General features: G+C 39.6%; 1 long non-coding RNA gene across 3 annotated transcripts in view; it reads left to right on the top strand.

Annotated features, from left to right (window-relative positions):
• Positions 1-1566: 1566 nt before the first annotated feature.
• LOC141728576 (uncharacterized) overlaps positions 1567-11058 on the top strand; it is a 143094-nt gene continuing 133602 nt past the window's right edge. For all 3 annotated transcript variants that reach the window (XR_012579652.1, XR_012579650.1, XR_012579651.1), the window contains exons 1-2: positions 1567-1710; positions 2160-2224. This is a non-coding gene — a long non-coding RNA (uncharacterized LOC141728576). The remainder of the gene's footprint in view (positions 1711-2159; positions 2225-11058) is intronic.

Raw genomic sequence — 11058 nt, 5'->3', positions numbered from 1 at the left:
AAAAAAATGTTCTAGGAGCATGCACACCTCCCACTGTGTTGGACAACAGCTCCTATAAACATTAACAGGTTTAAAACTGTGTCTATGTGACTCAGCTTTTCTCTGTGTCTGGGAATACCTGTGATCATAGCAGTGGCATTTGGCTTTGCAAAAGTGAACTATAAAGTAGAGTTGGCATTACTGACATGGCAACAGCTTGGCATCATACAGACTGTAATGATTTGTTGCTAAGTTCTCAGAAGAGGATGCTGCAGACATTGTGTTCAGACCTAGTTATTAACCTGTGTCTCTCAGTGACACCATACGCAGAAAACAGTTATGGCATCTCATCTTGGTGCCTCTGATGCCCTTTAGTCTTTCCATCTCAGTCCACATGCCTGTGGCTTGGGAGGTGCTTGTGGATAAAATTAAGTGAAATCTTCAGGGCTGCGCTGGATCTTCAAGCACGAGAACGTGCAGCAGGCTAACGAGTCTGAATAGAAGAGAAATGAGGTGTTGGAGTAAATGTCTGACTTGTGTGTTGCGCTGCTGATGCACCTGCTTTCACATGACTACTCCGACGAAAATGATAAATAATTTTGTTTTATAATGTTGTGTTGTTTTAAACAAATGAGAAACAATCACAGCTGTTGGGATAGATCTAGAGTATCTAATACTCTTGTGTCTAGTCACTCCTGCACAAAAAATGTCATAAAAGTATATAATAAAGGGAATAAAAACTTTCCACCTGTGGGTGCCATCTGGTGGCGAATACTCTGATCCTGATCCAGCAAAGCTCTTGGATGCATGCCTGTTTCTAAAGCATGAACGCCCCTTCTAAGTATGTGGGTGTGTTACAAAGTCCCACACAATGGGTGGACATGTTGGAAAATAAATCTAAATGCAGATTCTCCAGCTGAGATTCACCAGATATTTGCCCTGCAAATGAAAAAAAGTCTTATAAAAGCCCTGGTGAGGATAGAGCAATTCATGCTCACAGAAAAACTGAAGAGCTAGGCAAGGAACCATATTGTAATGTCCCAAGACAGACAGGAAAGCATGGAAGTGCTAGGAATATAAGCACCTGTCATTTTGAGGCCTGTACCTTTGCCAAAAATACAAATTTCTGTTCTTGTGAAAACTCAAAATACAATTTGAAAGTGTCTGAGTTATAATTATGCAGATGTGTGCAGAGGGAGCCATGCTTAAGTGTTGCATTGGCACAACACTGTGCATGGGCTTGACTGTCCTTCAGCAGCCCATAGGCTTAGCATGTGTTACTATTCCAAGCTGGGCAGGAGTGCTGATCTGCTGGAGGCAGGAAGGTCTGCAATGGGATCTGGATACACTGGACAGATGGGACGAGGCCAACTATGAAATTCAACAGGGACAGGTGCCAAAGCTTGCACTTGGGTCACAACAACCTCATGCAAATCTGCAGGCTTGTGACAGAGCAGTAGGAAATGTGCCTCTTGGAAAAGGACCTGCGTGTGCTGGTTGACAGCCAGCTGAACATGAGCCAGTGTGTGCCCAGGTGGCCAAGCAGGCCAAAGGCATCTGGCCTGTATCAGCATTAGTGTGGCCAGCAGGAGCAGGGCAGTGATCTTCTCTCTGTACTCGGCACTGGCGAGGCCTCACCTCTAATCCTGTGTTCAGTTTTGGGTCCCTCCCTACAAGAAAGACAATGAGGTGCTGGAGCATATCCAGAGAGGAGCAACAGAGCTGGTGAAGGTCTGGCTAATAAGGAGCAGCTTGAGGGAGCTGGGGGTGTTTAGCATGGAGAAAAAGAGGCTGAGGGGAGACCTTATTGGTCTCTACAGCTAGCTGAAAGGAGTCTGTAGTGAGGTGGGGGGTCAGTCTCTTTTCCCAGGCAACAAGTGACAGGACAAGGGGGAATTGCCTCAAATTGTGCCAGGGTAGGTTTACATTGCATACTAGGGAAAAATTCTTCCAGGAAAGGGTTATCAAGCATTTGAGCAGGCTGCCAAGGAAGTGGCTGGGTCCTCATCCCTGGAAGCATTTAATGGACAGGTAGATGTAGAGCTTAAACACATGATTTAGTGGTGGGTTTGGCAGTGCTGGTTTAATGGTTGGACGTAGCAATTCCATAGCTGATAATCTTGCTAGTGGGGACTCCTGGTTCCAGAAACTCAAGCCTCTCTCCTCATTTGTCTGTGAAGATCTGAACATCTAAAGAAATACCTGCATGCCTTCAGCCAAACCTGCCCCACCTATGCTCCAGCTGGTAAGTAATGGATAATGGGAGACGCTACTGCCTGGTATTTCTCATCAGGTGGAAGAAATGCCCTGCTTTCCTGGGGCTGTACACAGAGCAGGTGAGACACTTGAGATGTAATGATTTTGTCTGAAATCACTGTACCAGCCCTTCTGCCGAGGACAGTAACTTTCAGCCAAGGGACAGCAGGTCAGAGGCTTGGGAGGAGGGAAGGGCAGTAGGAGGGGCCATGCTCCTAGCTGGCACAGGAATTTTGGAAGAGACTGTCTATCCAGAGTGGTCTGCAGGTTCTGCCCACCTCCCTCACCCATTGCCTTCAGGCTCAAAGGCTGATGTAAAGTGCTGCCACAGAGGCTCTAAAGAAGGTTTTATAGCAAAATATGAGATTTTTTTTACCTTATGCAGACTGAGCAGAAAATGTTAAGATTAGAGCAGAGAAAAAGACTCTGAATTTACCTTCTTTCTCTAGCAACAAAACAAAGTTTTATCTCAATTTAAGCCCTACATCCATGAGTTTACTATTCAGGAGAACAGTTCTCCTGAACTGTATTATCTTGGTGTGGTTCACAATGCCATAAACCAGAAAGCACTAGACATCATTCCCCCACAGAAAGCACAGTGGGGAATAAGCAAATAAAGCTGAAACAGATAAAGATCCAAGTATTGATCTCTGCTGGTGTTTCTTAATAGAGCGTAACTCCAAAGGAATATTGTAGTCATTGATGGAGGAGAAATCGAAATAATCTGGCTATCACTTTACATGTCTCTGTATTAGAAGGGTCACGTAGGCTAAAGAGTACTAGGGATTTACACAAAGTAACAGCAGATTTTCAGGAGAGCAATGGATTTACAGCTATAGAGGGCACCTAGCAGGGACTCCAGTTGGGCTAACACAAGCTGTGGTTTTGTGCTGAACTCATGGCAGCTCCCCCACACTTCTCTGCCTACCTAAAATGTGTGTTATCCCTCAGCTGCCAGCTATGGGGTGTCCCCCCAAATGATTGAGCTGAACACTGAAATTTTCCTCCTAGCAGTCATATGTGAAAGCCAGTAACTTTCAAAAATTTGTTTGGTATTTTTTGGAAATATCACTTTCATTACATAATTAACTTGTGGTAGTTCCTGGAGTTGCAATTGTATCTGAGAAATAAGAATAGAAATGGCATTTTCTGACTCAGCATTGGTGGTCACCACTCTCACAGATAAAAATGTTTTATTACAGCTTTACATCTGCTCAAACCACAGAACCTGTGGTTGTAGTAAGGCAAAATAGATTCTGCCTAGCTCATATTCTATCACCAATTGCTACCAGAGCTTCAGATATTGGACAGATTTCCAAGGTAGAAATGAACACCTTGAAGATAAATGCAGTTTCATACCTGTAATTTAGAGTGCGTTTTGGCTCACAAAATCTTTGCAACGTGCAGTAAATGTAAGCATTTCATATCAACTTTCAGTTGAAGTTTTCAGAGCCAGCAGCTAGGAAAAAAATAATTTTATGTTTGTACTTTGAGAAAATTCTGATCTGAAAGCCCGCTGGACACTGTGAATACTGGGTAAGCATGATGCTGTTACTTTTCACTGTGCACAAACATCACCCTGATGGTTTGCATTATTCATGCAAACAAGATGCTGTAAATGCTGTCTACTCCAGAGCCTCTTTGAGAGGAGGCTTCAGTTATGCCTAGGAACCCTGCAGGCTCTTCCTCTTGGATTTCATTTGCAAAGAAATTTTAAGAGGCTGCCTCACTTTTGAGTGGGGACATATTCCTACAGTCACTTGTAGAAGCCCTGTTGAAGGCACAGGAAAAGTGTGTGGGCAGAGAATACTGACTACACTGGAGTAGTATTTCAGAATCTAAAAATATGTTTAACCTTCCAGCCACAGAGGCAGTGTGCAGAGTCGAGATGAATGCCTTTTCAGCTTGAGAGGCTTATGAGAAAAACTCACAGGTTTAATAATCTGAATCATGTAACAGAAGGCATATGTGGTTGGTGTGCTACAAGCTGATAATTCTGAATTCCTATGTATTTGTAAATCTGTAATTCATTTAGGGCACTAGGGTGACATCCCTGTCCTAAAAAGTGCGCTTTCTAAGTTGACCTTGTGGTGGTAGGGAAGATAGGGAAGAATATGGAACAAACAGACAAAGATTGATGATTAAGTTGCAAGGCAGGAATAAATTCCTATATCAAATCTCAGGCCAAGTTCTTTATCAGAAAAGTCCTTTCCTGTCCTTTTACATGGGTTTAAAATTATTAGGGTTTTTTGGTTGGTTGGTTGGTATGTTGGTTGATTTCTGTGCCAATAGCAACATCCTAATCCTGTCACTGGCTGTAGACCAGAGCAGCCTATAATCCCTGAAACAGCTTCATACCAAGAAATGTGGACATGGTACCTCCCTTTTAGTATTTTTCTGAATGTGAGAAAGCAGTGGGCTGTAAATATGAAGTGTTTACTGAAAAAATATTCAGTATTCAGTATATTCAGTATAGTGCTACTGACTGATTAGGAACCTGAGGAAACACTACCAAAAACTTAACTGTAAATTCCTGCTTAAACTCCTTTGTTTTAATATGCTTTAGGTTTTGAAATTTATTCCTGCATTGAGGCTTTCCTTGATTCTGACCCTATAGAACAGCCTGAAGCTCCAGTTGCTCTTTTTTTACTACTTGAAGTCAACTTGCACTGCAAGAAAGTGAAGTCTATTTTTTGCTAAGCTGATATTGAAACATAGGTTTTGGAATAACCAATTTTTAAATTGTATTTCATACACCATTGACTAGAAATTCTCATGGCTTCGTTGCAATCCAGATCTCTTTTATTAAAAGGCATTCTCTCAGTCCCAGTATGAGATCTTTCTGTATTGTGAGTTATACACTAAATATGTGTGCTAATCCAAATGAAACTAACTTCCCTCGAGTAATTTTATAGCCTACAGTCAGTTGAATCTGGGCATAAGGTAGAGAACCTGGATTAATGTACTGCTCTCTTTTGACTAAAATAAATAATTCATGTATTCTTCTTCAAAACAAAAGTATTTGTCCTTCAAGACCAGCTGGAAAGGATTGCTTTTAATGAACCTGCCAGCTTTTTTCTAGTTTCCTTTTAAAATAATGATTGGATTTTTGTGAGCATTCACTTGTGTTCTGTACTGTGATGGCACACTTTTGTCCCTTACACAGTGTAGTGAGATTTCTATACCTAATCAAAGCCACTAAAATGTTATGGGCATTAAATTTTTGCTAATGATCTGATCATGAATGCAAGGAAGAACAATAGCCTGTCACTTCCTCATGAACTGATCTGGCAATTTTGCTGTGCTTGGTGTATGAAACAAAAAAGCTTTAAAGATGTCATTAGTAAGATTTATGGCTGCAAAGGCTGTGCTGACATAGGCCTGTTTGGACTACAATTAGATGTAAAAGATCATCCAAAAGAGTACAATTACAGGGAATTTATCTAATCAAATACGGCGAAGGAACAATTTTCAGAGTCACACTGGAGGAAAAAATTCTGTTCTCCTGCAGTGCAATTTACATGTGGTGCTAGTGGTCTTAGTGACTCCTCCATAAACACAGACATACTTTGTTTCCCTGTAGCATATTATTTTTTCACCTTTAGCCTAAAAATAGAATGTATCTGTATATGTCAAATGAGTGAGAATTAGTTTGTACTCTCATTTATATTTCAAGATGATTTAGTCACATGTATGGCTAAAGTCTTTGACCAAATAAGAGAGTTCATATTCCACAAAATACTTTCTAAGAGTAGGTCTGATTTTATTCATAAGGGATGCTTTATGACTAAAATTATGTATTCTATCATGCTGAGTAACAGTGCACACCTCCCTGAGAGCCTTAGGATATATACTTGACATCCCAGATGCAGACAGAAGCATCTGATTGTCACTGAATATTGAATATTGAAATAGTTTTTGTAATCCAAGAAGATTAATTGCTTCTGTGAATAATAATCTAAAAGAACTAAGATCATGTTAGAGAACAAATCGTGAGGATTATCTTCTTTATGTTTCAGGGCATAGACTAATCTGTTTGGGGAAAAAAATCAATTCAGTGACATATTATTTCATAATTGGTTTCATTTTGCATAGTTTGTTGGTTTTTTTCCTTTGGAAACACTCAGCAATGGCCAGTACCAAAAGCAGCAGTCTATTCAAACTTCATGCTTGTGTGAAGACTCCTTTTTTGTCATTTTGTGTAAGGAATGCATATTCTTCACTGCATGTATATCTGAAAGCTATGGATTTACAATAATTGTTTGTGCAATAGCTTTTTTAATGAATAGTTCTATGGATTTATGCTCTTTTTAGATGAAAATAGAAGGGAATAAAATGCAGGCATTTTCTTCCAAAATCCAAAGACTGTGTACTAAGTGACTGGAAAGCATAACAGTGGAACACAATCCAATTCAGCTTCAATCATAGCAAGCAAAGTTTTTTCTCTGTCTCATTGCCATTACCTTCTGTGATAGAAAAGCAAAATGCAGGTACTGAAGATATTTCTGACTGAAGTACTGCAATCTGTGTTAAATGGGACACTAGACTCCCTTTGCATTTTTAAACTCTGAAACTGAGAAAAATTAATTCACATTCCACTCCAAACTGGAAAAATGAAGGCCTGCAGGTCTGTTTTCTCATCCAGGAATAAAATTTTGGGGAGAAAGTACATATCCTTTAGTCAAAGTGCTGTATAAGACTGTGCATAAAACTGCATCCCTTGAAGGTATAGATTACCCATGTTGAAGGAGCCTTTTGAGGCGTCTACAAGAGGTTTTAGTCTGTGTGAGCTTAAAACTTAGAAAATGAGTACAAATGTGATAAACTGTCATTCATCTCCTTTGGGTTGCTCTGTAATTCCTCCCATCTTTTCTTCAGACCTATTTTTTTCCAAGGGGTTATGCCAATAAATTCTGATTCCTTGTGTGAATACCCATGCCATTCTATATGTGTCTTCTTTTTCAGTTCCAATTCTAATTTAAACCTCTTTTCAATTTGCATAAGTTGTGAATAAAGCCATTTGATTTTATTTTTGAAAAACTGCCTATAAAATGTCATATTGCTATATATGTTTGGCCTACATTCACCTCTTAGTACTTCTGATTTCTACAAGCTTGCCAGAAAAAGAAAAATGTTGGAAACTGGCTGCTGGAAAATGTTCTAATCAGAGAACGTAATATTTCAAAATTACCTGTAGCTCTGTGGACTCCATAGACAATGAGGGTAAGTTTTTTCTCTCTCACCATTGGCCATTTAAGTGTTTTGAGATGAGTATTTCTTCTTTAACTGTGCAGAGGTTGTCCTGAGCTGTTTTTGTAGGCAGTGGAGAAAGACCAGGCACTTACAGCAGAATGTGTATCCAATTTATTTTCTGATTAAATGAATCACTCTTGGGAACAGACCTGCATTCCCCTCTCTAAATTACAGAGGGACCATTAGTGTCAACCACAAGCCTACATTTTAGATTATGAAAGTGAGATGAGAGGAATCTCACACACAGAGGCCATGCATTTCTGAAGGCACTCAGTAGGCATTTCTGACTAGATCTTGTTTACCTTAGGGTTATCACCCCTTCAAGACTGTCATTTTAAACAAGGGTTTTGGATTGCCTAAAAGAGAAGTCGATGTGGGAAAAATTGTTAAGGCATAACCTTGCCTCAGCAGGGAAATGTATGGAAGTCACAGACAACATAAACTAATAGAGATCCTAGCATTTTAGCTCAAAATCTAACTTGGACATTTGCATTTATGCCCTGTGCAGCAACATCCTTCTGAAAAATGACTTTGTATTATATTCAAGTACCTCTTTTGACAGTGGTGACAGAGAGCGACCACCAGCCTAAATATAGTTATTCTGTCTCCATTGTTTTACATTTCACATTACTACTGGTAGTATTTAACAGTGTTAAAGAGAAGTGGTGACAGAGGGTTTCTTCTCTCTTTTCTTACACCCCCTCCTTTTGTTTTGTTCTTAAGCCCACGTTTCCATTGCCTGTGTCATGCCTGTTATCACTATCAGTTACATCCTAAATCTCTGCTAACTCCCTGTGATCCTAGGGGTTTCTCAGTGTAAAGATCTCTGCAGGGGAGGAAATCTAGGCCTCAGATTGTTGGGTTTTGTTTGATTTAGAAGGTGATACCTAAACCTACTGTTATTAAACGTGACAGGTCCTGACAGAGTCTTAATCAATTTCCCCTCTTGTCTTTTTTCCATGGTGATCAGTGAAAGAGAAAAAATTTAATTGAAAACTGTTGTCATAAAATTCACAGAAAGATGAAATATTGCAATAAATTTGTTTTAATTCCTGCTTTTAGGGGTAGAAATGGTCATACTTTTGGTCAACAATCATTCTTTAGTATTATTTCCACTACATGAGTGAAAAATAATATCCAAGTGATGGCCTTTCAATGTTCTGTGTTATGAAATATAGACCTTTTGACATAATGATAATTCAATAAGTCATATACCCACATAAAAATGTTGTGCTTTGTAATTCAGTTCTTCATCTGTCCATATGAAACCAAGTGTTTGAATTTGGTAATAAATATTTTCCTTATAAAAAGTTACCAATGTCTTCCAGACTGACTATACTGATTAGGCAGGAGTGAGAATTATGAGGGGCAGGTAGGTTTATATTTAATATAAATGTATATGTGAGAGACATAGGCTGTATATTCTCAAAGCGTGCGGTAAGGAGGGCAGCTCTTGAAACATCATCCCATGTAAAGTTTGTATGAGAGTCAGTAGAGTCTGATTTTCCCCATCTTTGGCCAGCATGCAGGTCAGGGTGGCTTTCTGAGACACTGACACATGAACATATATGCTTTTCTGCCAGGGCAGCACTTGGTAATCCCCAGCTGTTGGTCTGTTGGAGGAAACTTGGAAAGTTCTTGGAAAAGGTTCCTGGCTTTCTCTGGTTGCCTTTCCTGCACAAATCTGTTCCAGACCCAGGCACATGTTGTTCAGACATAGGAACACATTGTTCTTTTCTGTATGGAGTATCCTAATTTATGTTCTCCCATTCAATGGTGATTGCAGTTCCTTCTTGTAATATTTGAGCTGTAAACTGTGAATGGTCTGAGTTGCTGATCTTACAGTCTTAAAAGCATTTAATTGCATATACAGTGTACGAATGGGATGTAATATTTATGTGCTTAATCTTAATTGACATTCTACATTTGACTTGTGCCTCTCTGCCCACAAATACTTCCCTGCTGGATTTGTTGGCACACTCCCAGAGCAGCTTTGAGAACATTTGGTCAGACAAGACCATCACCAATGCTGTGGTTGGTGTGTTTGATGCAATCCTGAATGTCAATAACGACCCGACCTGCACAAAATCTGCTTAAAATTAACAGTAGCATTTGTCACAAGGAGGGACTATTTTAATAGTGGTATAAATCCCACTTTTGCCTAGTGCTCCAAATTCTTATGGGCCAGAAAATTATTAGGTAGGTGAGATTCCCAGAAGGAGTTAACTTCAGAATGGAATAGTGCTTGGCTTGAACTAGGTTCTATTTTAGGAGTTAAAATGTAATTTTCTTCTGTGCCTCTGTTAGACCTGTGACACTAAGGAAATGCAGCGATACAGGTAGAGAGATGCAAAAGTTATTGGTGTCTTGGGGCATGGCAGCCTCATTGACACCTAGAGTGACCTGTAAAATTCTCGTGAGGCTTTGTCACTCATGAGTAATGTAAGCCATTTTGAAACCAAGTCTCCCAGTTCTTTTATATGCATCATGGATCTTTATTTTTTATGCTTACCTTATGTCATTTCACCAAACAATTAACCTCTTCTTCACCTGGAAAGGTTTCAGTGATACTTATTGAGCAATCATGTGTAAGAGAACTGAAAATATGCATTTATAACACAAACTTTTAAAGATCTTGATCTTCATTGTCTTTGCTGATTCAAAGCTAATAACTTCTTAAAATAAAAAAAAAAAAAAAAATTTCTGAAGTGCAGTGTATCAGTGAGTATAGTCCATTTCTGTATTTGGTGTTTTTTAATACCTCCCCCAGGTGTAAGTCAGATCTCTAGTATAATATGAGTGTTTCTGTCTTAGCAGCAGTATCTCATCTGACCTCAAACTGGAAAGGCTCTTCCATGGAAATATGAAAAGGCTGGAAGGCTGATGCTTAAAATAAAGAAGATAGAACAATCTTTCTGTAATGATTGCAGTGCCCATCAGGGCTGAGTGAATGAGAGTGGCATTACCAACAGCAGCATTGAACATTTGCTCTAAGGACACAGTTCAGAGCAGACAGCTGAGTGACTCTGCAGATGGATAATGCAAGGTTAGGCAGCTTGTTGGCTGCTTCCCCCCCCCCCTTTTTTTTTCCATCATACAGATAATCTCTTCCATAGCTCTCCTGAGAATAATTCAGTTAAACTTGTGCCATGCCTGAGGCAGAAAGGAGCTACAGTAAAGCATGTGTATTGCACTGGTGGAATCAAGTAATTTCTCTTTTATGCCATAATAAAAGTTAGGCAGCTGGTCAGGAAACATGCAAAGAAATTTTACTGTCAGTTATGGCCATTATTCCCAGATTTAATTTTGGGTGGGGGATTGGCTGATGTGTAAAATTCAGCAGTTAAAACATTCCTATCTGTACTGACAAGAGCTGCTGACTGTTACAGGTGCAGTAGGAAGATGCCTCTCTTCAGCTGCAATGCCTCAGCAAACTTGCTTATCTTTAGATGGGCTATATTATAAAGCACCAGTGTCAGTTTTCAAAAAGGGAATGTCTCTAATCTCCTTTGAAAAGTTTTTGGTTTCATTGTTTGAGGAAGATGATCACAGAGCTGTGTCAGTGCTTAG

This window comes from Zonotrichia albicollis, chromosome 3 (genome assembly GCF_047830755.1).
Source record: "Zonotrichia albicollis isolate bZonAlb1 chromosome 3, bZonAlb1.hap1, whole genome shotgun sequence".
In the NCBI taxonomy this organism is placed as follows: domain Eukaryota; kingdom Metazoa; phylum Chordata; class Aves; order Passeriformes; family Passerellidae; genus Zonotrichia; species Zonotrichia albicollis.
The sequence above is the reverse complement of the archived record's forward strand: the minus strand, read 5'-3'. Positions and strand labels throughout refer to the sequence as shown.